This window comes from Xenopus laevis, chromosome 3L, assembly GCF_017654675.1.
Source record: "Xenopus laevis strain J_2021 chromosome 3L, Xenopus_laevis_v10.1, whole genome shotgun sequence".
NCBI classification, from domain to species: Eukaryota; Metazoa; Chordata; class Amphibia; order Anura; family Pipidae; genus Xenopus; species Xenopus laevis.
This window is the reverse complement of record NC_054375.1, coordinates 151287785-151309630: the sequence shown is the minus strand read 5'-3', so window position 1 is coordinate 151309630 and position 21846 is coordinate 151287785.

Sequence of the window (21846 nt, the reverse complement as noted above, 5' to 3'; positions counted from 1 at the left end):
TTGTTCTGGTCATGTTTCTCCTTAATGAATCATATCTGTGGCTAAACCCCCCTCCTTCCCTGCCTCCATCCTCTCTGTCAAACGAACACACTCATTTGTCACTTACCACAAAGTCAAGTAAAAGTTATCTATAGAAGAGAACAAACCGCAAGAGGTTGCATGCATAAAGCTCAGCCCCTCTCTCACTCTGACACGTTTCCTTCTATGAGACCTTAGGTCTCAGTTTGGTTTAGCATGCCCAAACCTGCACTGATATAAGCTGCAAGTGCAAAAAGAGCATCTAGTGCATCTAGTGTAAGCCACTTTGCTCCTTCAAGCTGTTGTGGAACATCAAATCCCAGAATCCACCTGCAAGTTGAGGGATACTTGACTGGGGACCACTGTAGCACCATTTTTCTTCAGTTCCTAGGTATTCCTGATGCAGGTTTGGAGTAAGGCCATGTGTCGTATCTGACATAAGAGAATGGCCATTTTGTGCAAGCTCCTATTCCAAGCCCTTGCAAGGAATACCTGGGAGCCGAAGAAAATAATAGTGTTGCAGTGTTCCCCGTTCAAGAACCTTTTTTAGGTTTTTAGGTTGAAATATGCAACCCAAACAGCTGAACAAATTGGCACCTTTTTTCCTTTTGCTATAGTTCTCTGCCTGTTCTGCTCAGTCTCCACGTTATTTAGGGTTTATTTCAGTTGCAATTTCTGCCACTCGGAGAGAATATTAATTTTTGCCCAGACATCAGACTCTTTAACATTTAAAGGGTCAGCCTGGCTTCGATATTAATTTAAAAACAACTTTTTTTTTCTTCACACATTTATTTATTGTAAATTACTTGGTTTGCTGTAATACCTTTTGACTGCATTTGTAAGTCACCTTAACAATATTGACATTTTAAATTATACATATAAGGTTTTTTTCATGTATTATTTTTATTAAAAATTATTCTTGTATTGATTTAGTTTAAGGATTAAAAGGGGCAACTAAAGCCCCAAAACAACTTGGATTATTTTAAAGGTGTGCAAGAAGCCAGGACAACAATAGGCTCCTGTCCAGAAAAATTATTCACCTGCACAGGCTATACTATATGTCCATCCTTGCAGTGAGTGTCCTGGATACATAGAAAGTGGGCAGAAGGAACCTCAAGTGTATGTTATGGCTGCCCGGTCGGAAATGTGTCTTATGTGGCTTTGTGTTGCTGGCAATGGCAATTGCCTGACAATTCTATTCCAAAGGATTAATACTAATAACCCAACTGTTATATTATGGGTCTTACAGTTGGTGAGGACTTTTACCGAGAAGCCATACCGCACGGATGTGGTCAGCATCTCTAATCTTCTCTAAGCCTTCTCTTGCTTGTGAGGCTCCATGTCTGTGATTTGGATTGAACACCTGTGTCCAGCTTCTGAGAGATAATGGGCAAATACTGAAACTTCAGTTAAGCCAACTTAACATTACTTATGTAGCGCCACTAGAGCTGTCTCAAGTGTTTCAACCGGTGCTTCACATATTTTGAGGCAATGCTCCTTTGTAAGAAGAAAGATTTAGGAATAGCTGGCAGGGCAAGATTAAGACAGTAGGAAATGGATGGAGACAGTGGGAGAAGATATAGATTGTAGGAAAAGTTATAGACAGTAGAGGAAGATGAAGACAGTAGGACAATATGGAGATATTAGGACAAGATTGAGAAAGTAGGGCTGGCCTGAGACAGTACAGCCAGATTTAGACAGTAGGCCAAGAAGGACCAAGGAGGATAAGATTGAGAGATTAGAGCAAGACAGAGATAGTAGGACAAGGCAGAGACGGTAGTGCAAGATGGCAACAAAAGTGCATGATGGTGGCAATATGGAACAATGGTGACAGTATGAAAAGCAAAGCAAAATATATAACAATCATTCTTGCACTGAAATTAAAAGTTTGAGACAGTAGGGCAAGATGAAGAGAGTAGGACAAGATAGAGATATTAGGACATGGTGGAGAAAGTAGGGTTGGCCCGAGATAGTAGTGCCAGACTGAGATAGTAGGGCAAGAGTGAGATAGTAGGGCCAAATTAAGAGTGTAGGACAAAACTAAGACAGTAGGACAAGAAGGACCAAGGGGTATACGACTGAGAGATTAGAGCTAGAAAGATGTTGTAGGACAAGTTGGAGACACAACAAAAGGGCATGATGGTGGCAATATGGAACAATGGTGACAGTATGACAAGACTGAGACAGCACAGCAAAATGTATAACAAGCATTTTTGCACTGAAATTAAAAGTTTGAGACAGTAGGGCAAGAGGAAGACAGTAGGACAAGATGGAGATATTAGGATAAGGTGGAACAAGTAGGTTTGGTCCAAGACAGTGGGGCCAGACTGAGACAGTAGGGCAAGCATGAGACAGTAGGGCCAAATTTAGAGTGTAGGACAAAAACTAAGACAGTAGGACAAGAAGGACCTAGGGGGATAAAATTGAGAGATTAGAGCTAGACAGATATTGCAGGACAAGTTGGAGACAGTAGTGCAAGATGGCAACAAAAGGGCATGATGGTGGCAATATGGAACAATGGTCAGTATGACAAGACTGAGACAGCACAGCAAGATGTACAACAAGTATTCTTGGACAGAAATTAAACCATAGTCCTTGTGTTTTAAGCACAATAAACAATTGCTAGTCTGGGCCTGAGGAGAATATGGAGACAGTATGGCAAGGTGTGGACAGTAGGGCAGTGTAGGAGGTTTGTTAATCAGTTTAAAGAGTCAGAACCAAAGAGACAGAATAGAAAGGGATAATCAAACACTTCAATAACAGCTACAATTACAAATAAAGTTTAAAAAGTTCCCCTTAAAGACAGCCCAAAGTGTCACTGCTGCCCCCCTTCCCTTTAACCTTCTCGTCTCCCTCACCACAAGCACCAACCCATTCTCTGGTTGCTCGACTATAAAGCAGGGCATTTCCCTCGCACTTGGATGATAAAGGTCTGAGCTACTTTCATGTTACCGCAAAGCCATGTGACTGCACAGAACAATGCACATCGCTGTGTAATCTCTCCCCACATGACTTCTGTTTGCTGAGTCGGGTAAAAGAGAAGTATCTCGCAGTGAGAGGGGAATTGCACTCCACCAAGAAGCTCTTACATTCAGCTTTCAGAATAGGACTCCCGGCAGCAAAATCCAATTAGCTCAGGAAGGAGGCAGGAAGTGACATCACAGCTGAGAATGTGACATCATAGCTAAAATCCCACTGAATTCCAATTTCCAAAAACAACAAGCACATCTAATTTCTATTAAATGGAACTATTGTGTAATATTATGGTAAAACTGGGTTGGGGCAGAATATGGGGCAGGACATATATTTCTTTGGGAGAAACAATTCCTAAAATGTACATTTTTGTCTCTGTACATATAGTATTTTTTATTGTCTCCTTTAATAGGTCGATGCTAATGCACTGCTCCAGGTGTGTAAGGCCCTAAATCTGTCCCTGTTATCCATGTTTTGTACCCTTTAATTGTACCCAAGTGAGATGGGATTTTGGGGTTGCCACCCAGACAATATTTTACAGACCTAGACAGTAAAATACCATCCAAGGCCGGATCTGGTATGACTAATTTACTGGCTATGTACTTGCAGGTAAATTAGTAAGAATTAGTCATGTGCCCCCGGCCACACAATGTAATTTCTCCTACCCGCACACCTGTAGCTCACCAATCCTGCAACTGGTGGTGCGTTTCTTCCGTTGACCCGGCCGGGTCCCTTAGCAACGCATGTGTATAGAAAACGGATCCACACACACACCGGTTAATGCAGTCTGGGAGTATCCCCTTTTATTCAGCCACCAAACATTCAATGTTTCGGGGGGGGGAACACTCAATGTTTCGGGGGGGGGGGGACACCCACCCTTCATCAGGGACTTCATTAACCAGTGTGTTTGCGGATCCGTTTTCTATACACAGCCCGGCCACTGATCACCTCCCCCTGCACACCTCATATCCCCACTCCCAGATCCACCTGCTCCCCAAGTAGCCTGCTGAAACCCACTATTTTTTTAAGGGGGCCTCCATAATGTCTTGCTCCACCCCTGATTGCATTACGACTCCACCAGTGACATCATGGACCTGCCCCTTCGAAAAATCGACTCCCCCCCATCTGGTTGATATGAAACCAGCAAAAAGGTGGCAAATCTATGGGATTTCCAAGCCCAGGGCAGTCATCGCCCTAAAAGATTCCAGCTTCCTTGGATCTGGATCCTTCTTTTAGCTTTTCCTGGCTAACTCTGACATGCTTTGCAACTCCAGGTTGCTTCTGGTGGCTCACAACTTCCATGCATGTTCCTGCAGCCCTGGGCCGTGACTAGTGTTTGATGAGTTCATAGGCAGTTATGGCGGCACCCATAGGGAAACAGAGGTTCAGCACTCACTCCATGATGAGGAAACTGCAGGAGAGGGGGGAAATGCAAAAGTCCAGCACAACCTTCATGTAGATAATCTTGGAGCAAATGTCAAAGAGGTTATTGAGAATGCTGAGCATAGAGGGTCACGCAGTATATGTGTTGGACCATTGTAGACCAACTTGGAGGGATATTGTACGCTGTGCCTGGAAACTCAAGTGTGGATCTTGTAACCTTCTAATATGGCACATAATAACTAAAGCTTATTTAAGAAATGTATATATAAAAAAGGAGGACTAGTTAAATTCTAACTATCTACTTAACATTCAGGGCTATGTGCTATTTCATACTCAACCTCTTTAAGCTGTATATAGAACAATACACCAGAAGTTTCTGCATGTATATATACAACGGCTCCTTGGTGCACAGAGGAAATTAATTAGCACATAGGACGTTTGTTTTTATATTTTCCTTAATTGGCTTGACTTCTGCTATAATGATTTGAGGTAAGAGAATTATTGGCACCTTGAGGTGGAGACCTGGCACATCATACAGTGACCAGCAAGAAGTTTGGGGTAAGGGGGGTATTTATAAGTCAGCTTGTGTTACTGGAGACCAAACTTTCCATGACAGGTGCTCATGTCATTGCAATATTCAGGAAGTGGTTGAACCCATGTTAGCTCATCTTGAGCCACATTTCACCTTTAGCTGGAGCTGCTTCTTCATTTGCAAGTGAGTAGCTGGCACATCATCTGAGTCACACCACTAGTCAACACACACATTACAGAAAATAAAATCTTTGCACCAGGGCGAATGGATGCACCATAATAACACCCATAATCAAATGAGTATAACAGTATATACTGTATCTAAGGCAATGGTCCTCAAATGATGGTGCTGCTCCTCAGTCCTAAGAGGCAGTTAGGGGGAGATTTGGGGTGAGTGTTTATTTGTACCCTGGGTACCCCTGGAACTATAGCAGGGTGACTGTTACCCCAATGTTTCTATATATCTGTAACCTTGTTATGAGCTAAGGGGGCCCAGTCTGAAGGTCAGTTAGGGGGAGATTTGGGGTGAGTGTTTATTTGTGCCTTGGGTACCCCTGGAACTATAGCAGGGTGACTGTTACCCCAATGTTTCTATATATCTGTAACCTTGTTATGAGCTAAGGGGCCCAGTTTGAAGGTCAGTTAGGGGGAGATTTGGGGTGAGTGTTTATTTGTACCCTGGGTACCCCTGGAACTATAGCAGGGTGACTGTTACCCCAATGTTTCTATATATCTGTAACCTTGTTATGAGCTAAGGGGGTTCAGCCTGAAGTCCAGTTAGGGGGAGATTTGGGGTGAGTGTTTATTTGTACCCTGGGTTCCCCTGGAACTATAGCAGTGTGACTGTTACCCCAATGTTTCTATATATCTGTAACCTTGTTATGAGCAGAACCTTGTTATGAGCTAAGGGGGCCCAGTCTGAAGGTCAGTTAGGGGGAGATTTGGGGTGAGTGCTTATTTGTACCCTGGGTACCCCTGGAACTATAGCAGGGTGACTGTTACCCCAATGTTTCTATATATCTGTAACCTTGTTATGAGCTAAGGGGGCCCAGTCTGAAGGTCAGTTAGGGTGAGATTTGGGGTGAGTGCTTATTTGTGTCCTGGGTACCCCTGGAACTATAGCAGGGTGACTGTTACCCCAATGTTTCTATATATCTGTAACCTTGTTATGAGCTAAGGGGGCCCAGTCTGAAGGTCAGTTAGGGGGAGATTTGGGGTGAGTGCTTATTTGTACCCTGGGTATCCCTGGAACTATAGCAGGGTGACTGTTACCCCAATGTTTCTATATATCTGTAACCTTGTTATGAGCTAAGGGGGCCCAGTCTGAAGGTCAGTTAGGGGGAGATTTGGGGTGAGTGCTTATTTGTACCCTGGGTACCCCTGGAACTATAGCAGGGTGACTGTTACCCCAATGTTTCTATATATCTGTAACCTTGTTATGAGCTAAGGGGGCCCAGTCTGAAGGCCAGTTAGGGGGAGATTTGGGGTGAGTGCTTATTTGTGCCCTGGGTACCTCTGGAACTATAGCAGGGTGACTATATATATATATATATATATATATATATATGTCTTCTGACATATCTCTACATATTCTGTTCTTCAGCATTGGTTATGTAACAGCTCAGGAAAGATGTTACCTACGAAAGTTGGATGAGTCTCTGAGATTCAATATGACCCCCCCCTCTTATATGACAACCTCTTTTTTGCATTGTGTGTACATATTGATAAGCATGTATACTAATAGTTACCATGGTTACTCAATAACCCTATGCCATCCCGATAATGGAGAAATGTCAAGCAGGATGGTAGGACCCCAATCTTTTGCTCTGGGACTGGGTCAGTAAAACAGCCCCACAACTATAGCGTTTTATATTTCCAGCTGCAGCAAAGGACTTTCCCCACCAGATGGCAGATTTTAGTAGCAGCATAGGAAAAGGCCCACTCCAAATTTCCAGTAAACACAATACTAAAATAAACAGAAATCTGGTATAAAGTGAGATAACATATATGTGGGGGATCTACAATGTCCTGGAAACACCTTGGCTTCTTACCATGTGCTTAAAATAGAAGGAACGGCACTTTCTCTTGCACAAGTTGTCTTACCAGGATTTACCCAGTGGAAATTCACAGAGCTGTCAGAATGAAAGAGGAAAAGCAGAATGTTTAAGGCTGTGCAAGCTCGGCCCCTCCGGACTGGGGAGGTGGGAGGAGAGGGTTAAATGTGAGTAATGGAAGAGGAACAGTATGTGTGTGGTAGTGTTCTAGAGGCATATTTACCAACATTCATATCATTTTCTAGGTGTGAAGTGTGACTATTTTTATTTCTATATAGACTCCTTCATAGTAACCCAGGGTCAATTCCATGTATCATTCTCCAAAACTCCTTGCACGCTTAATATGACAAGAAGACATGACACGAGAAACAGACTGCCAATTTCATACATCCTAGAACACACTGCCAATTCCATATATATTGTCCCCAGAACATACGTCAGTAAAAATACAGTGGCAATTTCATATAATGCCCCAGAACATATGGCAGTATAAATGCAGTGCCAATTCCATATATATTGTCCCCAGAACATATGTCGGTAAAAATACAGTGGCAATTTCATATAATGCCCCCAGAACATATGGCAGTATAAATACAGTGCCAATTTCATGTAATGCCCCAAGAACATATGTCAGGACAAATAGAGTATCAATTCCATACATAATGCCCCTAGAACACATCATAGTATAAATATATTACCTATTCTAAATATATTGCCCCAGAACATTTGGCAGTAAAAATACAGTGCCAATTCCATATAATGCCCCAGAACATATGGCAGGACAAATATAGTATCAATTCCATACATAGTGCCTCTAGAACACATCACAATATAAATACAATGCCTATTGGCATACTGTATATAATGCCCCCAGAACATATGGCAGTATAAATACAGTGCCAATTCCATATATATTGTCCCCAGAACATATGGCAGTAAAAATACAGTGCCAATTCCACATAATGCCCCAAGAACATATGGCAGGATAAATATAGTATCAATTCCATCTATAATGCCCCTAGAACACATTATAGTATAAATATAATGCATATTCCATATATAATGTCCCCAGAACATATGGTAGTATAAATATAGTGCCAATTCCATATTTAATGTCCCCAGAACACATGGTAGTATAAATACAGTGCCAATTCCATATTTAATGTCCCCAGAACACATGGTAGTATAAATACAGTGCCAATTCCATAGATATTGTCCCCAGAACATATGGCAGGATGAATACAGTGCTAATTCCGTTTAATGCCCCAGAACACATGGCAGGACAAATATAGCATCAATTCCATACATAATGCCCATAGAACACATCACAATATAAATACAATGACTATTGCATATATAATGCCCCCAGAACATATGTCAATAAAAATACAGTGCCAATTCCATATAATGCCCCAGAACATATGGCAGGATAAATAAGTGCTAATTCCATATATTATTCCCTCAGAAAATGTGACAGGATAAATATAGTGTTAATATGATATATAATGCGCCAAAAACATATGTCACAACACAAATAGCATTAATTCCATACACAATGCCCCTGGAACACATCCCAGAGTAAATACAATGCCTATTCCGTATATAGTGCCTCCAGGACATATATAGTATATATAGTACATAATTCCATATATAATTCCATATATAACGCCCCTAGAAAATATGGCAGGATAAATGCATAGTAGTAAAATAGTAAGTTTGGTTGAAAAAAGACACATGTCCAACACGTTCAACCTTTTAAGTCTATCTATGACCTGCCTAACTGACAGTTGATCCAAAGCAAGGCAAAAAACCATTCCAATTGCTTCCTGGCTCCAAGATGCAATGGGACCAGTCCCTGGATCAACTTGTACTATGAGCTATCTCCCATAACGTCACTTGCTAAACACCAGCCAACCCCTTCTTATACCTATCTAATGTATCAGCCTGTACCACTGATTCAGGGAGACAATTCCACATCTTCACAGCTCTCACTGTAACAAACCCCTTCCCAATATTTAGGTGGAACCTCTTTTCTTCTAATCGGAATGGGTGATCTCGTGTCAGCTGGACCTACTGGTAAATAAATCATTAGAAAGATTATTATATGATCCCCTTTTATATTTATACATAGTTATCATATCACCCCTTAAGCCCCTCTTCTCCAGAGTGAACAACCCCAACTTGGCCAGTCTTTCCTCATAGTTATGCCAGTTTCATATAAAATACCCCAGAAAACATGACAAGAATAATACACTGCCAATATCATACATCCCAAAACACATGGCAGCATTAATACAGTGCCAATTTCATATACAGTATTATTGCCCAGAACACATGGTAATATAAATACAGAGTCATTTACATGCATACAGACCTCAGGACACTTGGTAGGATAAATATAGTGCTAGTTCCACGTATAATACCTTTATACTGTTTGGTGTCAGCAAATTCATCAACATTGGTTTTGGGAAGCTTAACCTCCCAAAATTTTATTAAGAGTCACCCATTGAAGGCTGCATTTAAGGCAAGATGTTTACACGCCTTTGAGTTTGAGTTATATCAGGCTTGATACATGCAAAACAACAATGGAACCATGCCAATACAGTGAACAAAATATCTTCAATGTTAATCTTAAATCTTCTCCTAAGTATGTATTCAAATACTGTAAGTGTATTACTCTCAAGATTTGAATATTAGAAAATTGTTCAATTTAGACCACACCTCCTTTTGAGGGTCCGCGATTTTGGATTATCCTGCCTAAAGTGGGACCATTGTTGGGTTTGTAAGCATCTTATTATTTATAAGGTAGGGCATCTATGATGGTCCTGATTACAGAAGCAAAGCCCCCAGACTTACGCTGCTGTTGCACAACTGGCTCAGCTCATAAAGAGATGTTTTCTTTCAATTTTCTATGGGGCCCCTGACCACCAATGTTTATTTTTAACTTATAAGGGGGGGGGCATGGCCGGCAATGGCTTTTTATAATTTGTGTGTGTGTGGGGGGGGGGGGGTTTACAGTTTTTAGCGCTGATGTCTGTGTGACATTTTTACTGTGGGGTGGGGGTGGGTGAGATCTGGGGTGGGGCTCAGGGGCTTGGGCTTGGATGGGTTGGGTGGAGACCAGGGGGCCAGAAAATGTTGTTGTACGAGGCCCATTATTTCTGATGTCGGCCCTGAATGTAAATATAATCTCCAGCCTATGAATTTTGTTAGACGATAGATGCAATAAGCAATATATACTAGGGATGGACCGAATTCCAAATTCCATTCCAATTTGGCCACGTCTGAGCCTATTTTGGTTTCTCTCTTCTTAGCGTGCCCTATGGTAGAGCCTTACGTATGTTCTTGTCTGCTAGCCTAAAGGTGACCAAACACTATTATTTCAGCTAGTTTTCCATGAGGTCGCCAAACGAGCTGATCTTAACCCAATATGCTCACTAATGGCTGGGCGATATCGGGTTAATCCAAATGTTCGGCCCTGGGCGAATGGGCGCCCATTCCTGCATCGAAGAAAAATCAGACTTGCCAGATCTATATCTGATTTCTAGCCTGATATCAATCAGGGGACCCATCGGAAGCCCCAATACACGAGCAGATAAGCTGCTGAATTGATCTAATTGATATCGGCAGCTTTAATCTGCCCGTGTATGGCCATTTTTAGGCATCTATTGTTTTTTTGTTATTCCTGTCTCATTAACTCTGTCCATTGATCAGACTTGAGCTTCTTCCTGATTTTTTTTTAACTTTCTGCTCTGTCCTTCTACAAAACCAAAAAGTGATGGGGTGGGTGGAAAACATAAATTTGAAAAGTTAGTGTGACCTCCCCTGATCCCTCTTTTATTGCCTCAAGAAACTTCACCTATTTCACATCTAGGCCAAGGGGAAAGAAAAATGAAGGTGGCCAATCCTTTTGATTCCATAGACTACCCTCACTTCTGCCCACTATTTCTCCAGGAGACTCTTATCCAGTCAATAGGACAATAAGTCTTATGGGCTTCAATATAAAATATTGTGTCCTGCCAAAAAAAATCACTGGGTGACCATTTTCTTTTGAATTGTCAATATCATCAAGAAGAACTACTCTAGATTTAAATTGCCAGTGAGACACCAAGAAAAGGCCGTGGACGCCATTAACAAAGAATTTCAGGTTAAAAAGGGGTCATTGAAATCCAGACATTATGCTATGGAAAGACGTATTGGCCACTTGAGTGATTCTGTATCTTTTGAATGTCAATCCTCTAAAAAAAAGGTTTGGATGCCCCAAACTACAACTTCCCAGCTGTCATTTTTACACCTTGTTTGGTGGAATAAAGCAGACATGGGTTGAAGGTAACATAAGAGAACACTTGAGGAGCAGTACTAGATAAACAGTAGGATTGAGGTCTATTTGCAAATTTCCCTTTGAAGAAAGAAAGGGGAAGTTATTAACTGTGAGCCCAGGCTGACAGGAACTAACTTAACATGTTGACAACAAAGAACAAAAAAAATCCCTTCAGTACAGTCACAAGGATTGTGACTTCCAGCTGTGCCGAGCTAATTCTGGCAAGTCAATCAGTATCCAACATGGCGGCGTCAGTGCATTTCCCACCTACCAGTAACTCCGGGACTTCTCTGTCATTCTTACATGTCGTCATCATGGAAATGATTTACAAATGGGAAGTTGACATTTTGTGGGATGTTTTCTTGACCTGAAGGTGTTTACATCATGGAATGATGACATTTATGTAAAATGTATCTAAAATTGAGTGCAGTGTGAAATACAGGTAACGGCTAACTTTGAGGAAATAAGCGATGTGTCTTAAAGGGACATTATACTGACTGGTTATAACAGTGCAATGCCGAAATGAGGGCTCCACAAATTACTTCTGACCAGTTTTTAGTACAACTGATGTAACATAAAGTTATAAATTTATGATGGGCTCCTTGCACATATAGGAAGAAAATGCAGTATTAGTCTAAGGGGTGCAGCGCTGGCGACTATATCACAGATTCATGCGGACAGTGGTCTTTTAACAACTATTTATGAAGAAACAGGAAATAGAATATAACAGGGCAGATCAATAGGCATAATAATAATATTTATTATTATAATATGTTATGGATATGGATAGTCTGTTTATATAGTGAATAAAGTACCCCCTCTTGTAAAATATAAGGATATTATAAGTTACCGAGGAGTTTCATGACCATATAAAAACACGAGGCCGAAGGCCGAGTGTTTTTATACAGGTCATGGAACTCCAAGGTAACTTATAATATCCTCATATTTTACAACTGGGGGTACTTTATTAATTATAATACACAAATTTTAGTGAGTCATGTGACAGAAATTACATCACTACTCACCGTTTATAACTGATGACATCACTACTCACCGTTTATAAGGATATAATTTACAAGATATTCATGGCTTTTGTGTATTATATAGGCATACACTCGCCATGCCACGCCCCTTTTCTGACTTCATCGGCTGGTCGGGTCGGTGTGTGTCTATAACTAGAGGGGAGTGCGGCCAGGCTCGGGTTGGGTGCAGGTCAGGTTGGGTGCGGGTCCACAAAAACCCCACCCGCACATGACTAATCAACACAACACTATACAGAGATTACTTACACATCAATTCCTGCCCCAGTGTGTGCCAAGCACAATAGGGTTGATTTCATCTAAAGCCAATTAACCCGCCTGTTTTGGAGGAAACCCACGCAAGGGTGGGAACAGTGCCCATGCCAGAATAGAACTCAGAACCCCAGCACTAAAAGGCACAAGTGCCAACCACCAAGTACTTTTCATTTTTATACTGTAGATCATACCTGATGCTCTTGGGCATGGGACATGAAAAATGTTTCCATGCTTGTGATGTGGCACCAAAACTTCAACTTGGTCCTGTCACATTAAAAACTGGAATCAAGGGTAAAAATGTGGTCAGGCCACAGTCCACCTGGCCTCTCTGGTTCTGATGCCTATGTTCTTGGGTACTGTTGGGAAACTTTCAATAAGCTTCACTCCACCTATAGAATTATCACCCAGGTTTCTGCATTGGTAACCAAGCCACCAGAGTAACAACCCTTTTACAGATAGTTGCTGGGACTTCGGCTGCTCACATACCTTGCTTTACTTGCATCTTGCTGACATTCATAGGGTCCCCCCAGCAACTTAAGTTGGCCACACAAATAGATCATCTTATTTGGTGAGGCTGTTTTATCTGTCCCAAATCTAGACTCACAGCCTCTCTCAGGGTGTCAGACTAGGGGGGGGGGGCAGGGCCCACCGGGCGGCCACATCAGGGCCCCCCTCTCCAGACACAGGGCCCCCTCTGTGCCGGCTTTGAGGCCACTGGGAGCAACATCAAAGGGGTTGGTGATTAACATGTTACTCATGAGTCACTGGTTGGGGATCACTAGTCTTTTCTGTAAAGAAATAGAACAAAAGATGCAAAGTTTGTCAAGGTCTAGCAGCCATGGTAATCTACCAGATTCTTGCATTCAAAAATATAACCAGTAAATGCTATCTTCTCATTGGTTGGTATGGATTACTAAACCTATAGCAAAGGTTACCTATACATTATAAATGTTGGTGCCTGAAACTCAGGTACCCACCTGCTTAAGGTGGTGGTTTTTATAAGAAGCGGCTGTTGGCTATATGTCTTTTTTCCATGTCTAGACCTTTTTGCTGGGTACTTGATTAGAACAACATAATCAAAGTACAGTCAACATGGTGGAACCACAATGCTGAACAATAAACAAGAAAATAAGCCTCATCTCTGTGCATTTTGCATCTCCAAAGGATGTGGTATCAGTGGTGCGGCAATGTAAACATTTCTCATGAATCATATGTAGGTTAGTTAGCCTCAGGCTTTAGGTTATATTGAAACACAGATATCGTGAAAAATGGCCAGTAGATGTGTTCTAGGGTTTTGGAGGGTAGGCTAATTAAAGCTGAGCTCTATGACATACATGAGAAATATATATTTATATATATATGTTCATTCCTCTCAAAATGGATTTATTAACCACATGATAAACCCACCTTTCGTCATGCCACATGCCACAGAAAAAGTACCCCAGTCTGCCTGGGGCCAACAAGTGACAGAAAGATCTGCATTGTAGACGAGGACAAACTATGAAATTGTGGATTTCTTTGGCCCAAAACATACAAGTCTTGTGCCCTTCTGGACTTTTCATCAACCATCTAAAGCCCTCTTCTCCTGTCAAAGCAATCCCAACTGGACCAGCTTATTACTTGATGTTGATGTCAACAAGTCTCATTGCAATACCCTGTACAAACAAATAAGGAGGAACAACCTTTTGTCCATCTGTTTAATCTCTTGCCCTACATCAGCATTGGACATTGCCACCTTTAATGATGATAAGCTTTCTTCAATTCTCCGTAACCCAACTAACCCTGCATATTAGCCTTCAATTACCTTTATTGCTGCCAGTTAACCAAATCCTCACCTAAACTCACTAGCTGTCTGGTTGGCTAACTACGTTTCTAGCTAAACCCCTGTAGCAAAAATGTAACAAAGGGTTTCTCTTAAACCCAGACAAATATAAATACATGCATTGGATGTGCCTGTATCCAGACACAGAGAAGCTGGCTTCTAGAAAAGTCTACCTTTCCTGCAATCCAGCCAACCTTCTTGAGTAGCTATCATGTGGATTGGCTAGAAATCTGGCTATGTAACGTCTATGATGCTCGATCATTAGCACATGGAAAACCCAAGAAAGAAGATGGAGTATTGACTAGGCTCAGTGGTGTAACTAGATTTTCCTGGGTCCCACAGCAAATTCATTTTAGGGCTCCAATATAACCAGATGTTGTCCTGTTTTACCAATATATGTTGAAATTGCTCACTATTTAGAACCTCATGAGGCCCCTATACCTCCTGGATCCCCAAAAAATGTTGATGTCCAATAGATACCTGTGACTTGCTAGTAAAAGTGACTTCTGCAGCTCCGGTATGGCACCAGATGCAACGGAAATAAGTTAAATATATACTAAAGATGCACTAGGACAAAAACTACTGAGCAGATTTGCATTGCTTTTATAAAAGTGGAATCACTGGGTGCTGGTGTTAAAAGGTGAATCACTGTCATCGGAAGAAGAGATGAATCATTGTCAGTTGAGCAAGTGTGCAAAAGAGTGTGTCTCCTCTCAATACAACCCCTTACTATTGCAAAAACTCAGTGTGTCCCGAGTCTTGCAATATTCTCAGGACCTTTTTCTTCTCATGGCAGACAATATACGTAACACCAGATATCAGTGGTTGGTCAGAGGATGATATTGGATTATAATATATATTCTTAGTTTTGCCCTTGTGGTGTAAGAGGGCAACAAAGGTCATTTTCATGTAAAATGATGGGGGTTGCATCAATCAGATTCTAATATCCCAGCTAGGAAACTTGGGAAATTGTACTTTTTCTTAAAGAATAGCAGTTATGTTCGAATTCTTTAGTAAGGAGAGTTGTTGGTGTGTAACTTTGGATACTCTTTGGGGAAAATATCATATTTGTTGATTCTATAATTAAGTAAACAAAGGCAAAAAGGTGATCTTTGATGGGGTCCATTATAAAGAGAGAGGGTCTGGAGGGGTTGTGAATGGGGCTGGGTTAGTGGGCAGGAAGGTTGTGTGAGACAGGGCCCTCCGAAGGTTTTTTGGGCAGGAAGCCTGGCACTTGTTTGTTATGCCCCTGATCCTACACTTTTCTCTATATGTCATTCAGTCTGTGTGTGTTGACTTGATCTTTCTCCTGATGGTGGCTTCTTCATCGTGAGGGCACTTGAGAAGGGGGGGAGGTCACCTCTCAAAACTTATAACTTGAAGCAACTGTGTTGCTTCCTCTTCCTAATCTTTGGTGCCTTTTCTCTTCTTCCCCTTCTTCATCACTGGACAGTATAAAGCAGATATATAATAGTTCTTCTCATCTTCTCCCACCATCTGCATGCCCTTAGTCTCCACTCGTTGTAAGTCTCTCTTTGTTTGGCTCTTACTTTACTCTTATCCATCACATTTGTCCCCATGTGCCCTTTCCTTTCCTACTTACCTTCCTTATCTACTTACCCATCAAGCCCCCATTATTTTGTCTATCTATTCTTATTTCTGTGTCCTGACACCCTTTTCTCTCTTCTCATCTTTCCTTCTCTACTTGTCTTCTGACCATGTTTCTTTTTCTTCCCCCACATGTCTTCGAAGACTGTACCATAATAAACACATCCACCAGTCAGTTATGGGCGATGACTAAACGATCACAGTGGGACCAATCAATTTCATCACATACACCAGATGACCAAGGACAGGGAACAACCAATTGCATCACACACACTTGATGAGCAATCAACCCCAGCTGGAAACTTGCTGGTCTCTCTCCGTGAGCCACACATGTTCTACTTTCATTTTATTGTTACAGCTACTGCGTTATTGGAACAACAAAAACAGTGTTTCGTATTCATTGTCGCTTTCACATTCCCTAACATTCCGTTCTTCCCCATGTGATTTTTATTGCATTCACATTACATTATACTGAGCAGTTAGGTCTAATATAATGGGAAAATTTATCTGTGAGTCACAACTGACAAGAATGATTTAGAAACTAATTAACAGATAAATATTTGAATGAAAGGATAGATAGATGATAGATAGATAGATAGATAGATGATAGATAGATAGATATATAGATAGATAGATGATTGATAGATAGATAGATAGATAGATAGATAGATAGATAGATAGATAGATAGATGATAGATAGATAGATAGATAGATAGATAGATAGATAGATGATAGATAGATAGATAGATAGATAGATAGATAGATAGATAGATAGATAGATAGATAGATATTATAGATAGATAGATAGATAGATAGTTAGATGATAGATAGATAGATAGATAGATAGATAGATAGATAGATAGATAGATAGATAGATAGATAGATAGATGATTGATAGATAGATAGATAGATAGATGATAGATAGATAGATAGATAGATAGATAGATAGATAGATACAGTAGATAGGAATACAATGTACTATTTTATTACTACAGAGAAAACGGAAATCATTTTTAAAAAAAATCTAAATTATTGGATTAAAATTTAGTCTATGGGCCTTCCTGTAATTCGGGATCTTTCTGGATAATGGGTTTCTGGATAAGGGATCCTATATCTTCTGCATTATACAGCACGGGACGCCGAAGGTTTCCAGCACCAGCTGTTCATGAGCCGCCAGCGTTCACAACAAATGCGGTTATTCGGATCGGTTTTGCTATTTTGTTTTCTTCTCTAAGGGATCCCATACCTGTATATGAGCTCTATAATAGTGTAGGTGCCTGAGATGTCACCAGTAGACTATAAAGTTCAGTTGGTCCATATACGGGTTTATCTGGTTAGACTTTCCCTAAAGAAATTTCAGTAATACCTGCACTGGGCACCAAAGTTGTACCAGGACCCTGTACCTCCCCAAAGCCAATGGGGGCACTAAGCAATGGGTGGAAGAGTTGCGTTGGCGCATTGTTTTTATTATGGCTCAATGTAGCCGGGCAACAAAGTCGCACAACCCGAAGCTGTTGTTAAACTTTTCCCCTCTCGCCCTGGTGCTTAGAGATACACGGAGCCAACAGATATATATATATATAATACTGTCTCCGTTACAATCTTACACGTCTCCTGTCTCTCCGAGTGGGAGGATGTGGTGCATGAAAATTGCTGTTACGATGTTTTGTTTCCTCTCCAGTTTGGAGGAAAAGTATGTGTTACCTTTGCCATTCAGCCTTAGTAATGTACCAGACTGTCTGCCCAGCACACACAATGGGGCTCATTTACCATGACATGGCCGAAACGGAGCAAAGTGGGATTTTCTTTTTTACACTTTGTACCTTGTCGTACATCTTGTGCCCTAGTGTGAACATCATGTTGCTTCTACAAAGGAGTGCAGATAGTTTCACCTGACTCTCTATGCAATGGTATCTGCCCTTCATACAGCGGGGGTCATGAGGTGGCCAACACTTGGGTGCCCCCTGGCATGCCGGGCAGCCTGCCATGTGTACGGTAGTGATAGGCGAATTAATTCGCCATGCATGGATTTGCGGCCAATTTCCACATTTCGGCACCTCTGAATTGTTTCACGAAACTGCTGGAAAAATTCGCAGGCAATAAAATTCGCTGCAACAAAAATGTAGCTTGTGTAAAATAATTTTGACGCCCATTGACTTAAATGCATTTGGAGAAAAAAGTCGCATGTGTAAAAATTGGTTGCGCATAAAAATTGTCGTGCGTCAAAATTATAATAACGCCCATTGTCTTCAATGCGTTTTGCAAATTTTTCGGCAAAGCGGGACAGATTCGCCCATCGCTAGTGTATGGACACTAATGTTTGTAATTTTGCACCTTTAGCACTGAACACTTGTTTACACTTGTAGACAAACATAACTGTAGGGGGAGCAGACTCCGTGAATGCGGGGTCACTGGGAGCTCAACCTTTGTATCTGATTATAGAATTTCCAGTGTCTTTTTTATTATTAAGTAGTAACAGAAAGTTCATTTGGTTTAACACCTGCTAACACCCCTCTTATTAGCAGAGGTTGTTTAACTAAAGATAAAAACCTCTGTATGAGCATTTCCTTTTCATCTACGCATTGGGAATGGGATTATATTCCTTGCAAGGACCAATCATGGAGTAGCTTCTGTTTTTCTGTTTGCCATGTTTAGCTAAACAACAAAATAACAAAAATCATATATTTTTTTTAACTTTTCGTTTGATCTTAATTTTTTTTATAGTTTTTGAATTATTTGCCTTCTTCTTATGACCCTTTCCAGCTTTCAAATGGGGTCACCGACCCCACCTAAAAAAAACAAATGCTCTGTAAGGCTATACCTTTATTGTTATTGTTACTTTTTATTACTCATCTTTCTATTTGGCCCCCTCCTATTCCTATTCCAGTCTCAACAATGAATGGTTGCTAGGGTAATTTGGAATTTAGCAAACTGGAGAGCTGCTGAATAAAAAGCGAAATAACCACAAATAATAAAATATGAAAAACATTTGTAAAATGTCTCAGAATATCACTCTCTACATCATACTAAGGGGCAAATTTACCTAGGGTCGAATATCAAGGGATAAATTAACCCTCGATATTCGACTGCCGAATTAAAATCCTTCGACTTTGAATATCGAAGTCGAAGCATTTATTGCAATTCGATCGAAGGAATAATCTTTCGATCGAACGATTAAATGCTTCGAATCGAAAAATTCGAAGGATTTTAATCCATCGATAGAAGGATTATCCTTCGATCAAAAAATTTATACGAAGCCTATGGGGACCTTCCCCATAGGCTAACATTGGCCTTGGTAGGTTTTAGGTGGCGAACTAGGGGTTCGAAGTTTTTTTTTAAAGAGACAGTACTTCGACTATCGAATGGTCAAATAGTCGAAAGATTTTTAGTTTGAATCGTTCGATTCAAAGTCAAAGGTCGAAGTAGCCCATTCGATGTTCGAAGTAGCCAAAAAAACACTTCGTAATTCAAAGTATTTTTCCTCTATTCCTTCACTCAAGCTAAGTGAATGGGCCCATAAAAGTTAATTTAAAGGTGAGCAATCCCTTTATAATAACAGGCATAAAAAATGTTCAGCACAAGCTCTGTACATTGCATGTATGTTGGACAAGGGGGTATACTGCTTCTTTAAAAGGATTGTTCACCTTTAATCTAACTTATTGTATGTTACTGTATGTTATAGAATGGCTAATTCTAGTCAACTTTCCAACTGACCTTCATTGTGTCCCTTCTGACTCATTCCAGCTTTCAAACAGGGGGCACTGACCCCTGCTAAAAATCAAATGCTCTGTAAGGCAACACATTCAGGGTAAGACTGGGCTAGATCTGCTCCCACCTGCCAGACAGTCAGCGCTCTGTTATCTCTCCCGCCCGACTAATGCAAGAAAAGCAGGTAGACGCTGCTCGAGGGCAGAGGGAGGTGGATAGAGGAGGGTTTTGGGCATCTGGTGAGGGGGCAGAGGGGGGGTTGTGGGCCCAGAGCTGGTGTGTGTGAGGGTCAGACTGGGCTGGCGGGACACCAGTAACACCAGTAAAAAGCCCAGACCCGCTCCCCTGATCTGCCGGCACCAAAAATCAAACAATAATGTGCGGCACACTGCCTGCTTCAGCCTGTCCCTGGTGCTAATCCTACTCAGTAAGAAACCTGTGTGTGAGGTACAGAGGTGGACCTCTGCTAATAATGTTGCTCTGGGTTCTGTTCTACAGGTGGTTTCTAGCGCAGTCCCTCCAGCAAAACTCTTTCATATCATGCACTTTCCATCAGCTCTCAGATAGTTTCCTCCCCTTCTAATATTATTATTAGAGGAGCTGCCAGACCGTAACATTTCATCTTCGTCTCCGGCATTTCCTGATAATTTGTTTTATTAATGAATCGCCCACGTTTTTCCTCTGTACTTTTATTAACAGGGGAAACTCACCTAAAATATTCTTATAGCCTTAAACTAAGCAGCTCTACTCTTTTTCTATTTCTGCTTTGATTATCGGTGGGATTTAAACTGTCATGTGGTTGCTACTGTCAATTCTATCTAGTTTCATATTATAATGTGTACAGGATAATAAAAATGTATTTCTGGATGGGACATGTGATTTAATAGTTACTTCTTTATTTATATGACAAAGCAACTGTTCTCTCCTCCTTCTGCTATAGCTATCTGTATAGCAGAACATTCTGTCCCAGTGGTTGCACAGATCCTATCTGATCCCCATTGTAAGCAGCAGTGTAAGCAGCAGTCCTGCCCTGCTTTATGGCAGCTGAGATTCTAGCTATCTGTATAACAGAACATTCTGTCCCAGTGGCTGCACAGATCTATCTGATCCCCATTGTAAGCAGCAGTCCTGTCCTGCTTTATGGCAGCTGAGATTCTAGCTATCTGTATAACAGAACATTCTGTCCCAGTGGCTGCACAGATCCTATCTGATCCCCATTGTAAGCAGCAGTCCTGTCCTGCTTTATGGCAGCTGAGATTCTAGCTATCTGTATAACAGCATTCTGTCCCAGTGGCTGCACAGATCCTATCTGATCCCCATTGTAAGCAGCAGTCCTGCCCTGGGATGGAAAATGGATAATCAGCATATTAACCCCAGGTGTTTCTATGTAATTACTACATAACTGGATAATAAGCATATGAACCCCCACACAAGCCAGAAAGATCACTGCAAAAATGGCCAATGAGCACTCAAATAATTCCAGACATGCCAGTAAGATTAATGCAAAAAAAAGACAGATTGAAAGCATGACCTCGAGTACACTACACTCACCTACAGCAAAGTTTTTCTTTCCCAAGTCCCGCACTGCTTGGTTCTCTTTCTGCCTCAGTCTGCTTCCTGCATCTGAAGATAAACATCCAAGATGTCCATGTCCGTGCGTTTCATGGAAGCAGAGAGGTGGCTGGGAAGCTGAGGAGCTAAGCAATGCGGGACCTTCATTTACATTACAATTTGGGACAACGGGATGTGTGCTCAAAATTTGGACTGTACCGTAAAAACTGGGACATTATAATAAATAATAGTAAATATAGTATAACTATACAACAATGAAGATGAGATTCTAGCTATGCCTTTGGGGTCAGAGTGAAGCTGGCTATAAACAGGTGTGTAGTGGGCTTTAAAATAGTATCTGATATTTCAGGTACACAAAAGCCCAAACTAACCCTCACAGTGACTGTCTATGGCACCTTCCAGCAGCCCGTCTGGCCGTTGACAGAATCGACAGATTGTCAGTCCAGACCTGGATATACACATAATAATAATATTGTAAGAAATCCCATTATTGGTATGTGGTCCACTGATCCCAACTGATATTCATGTGGTTGATCATGTCCTGTAGGAGGTTGCTTGGTT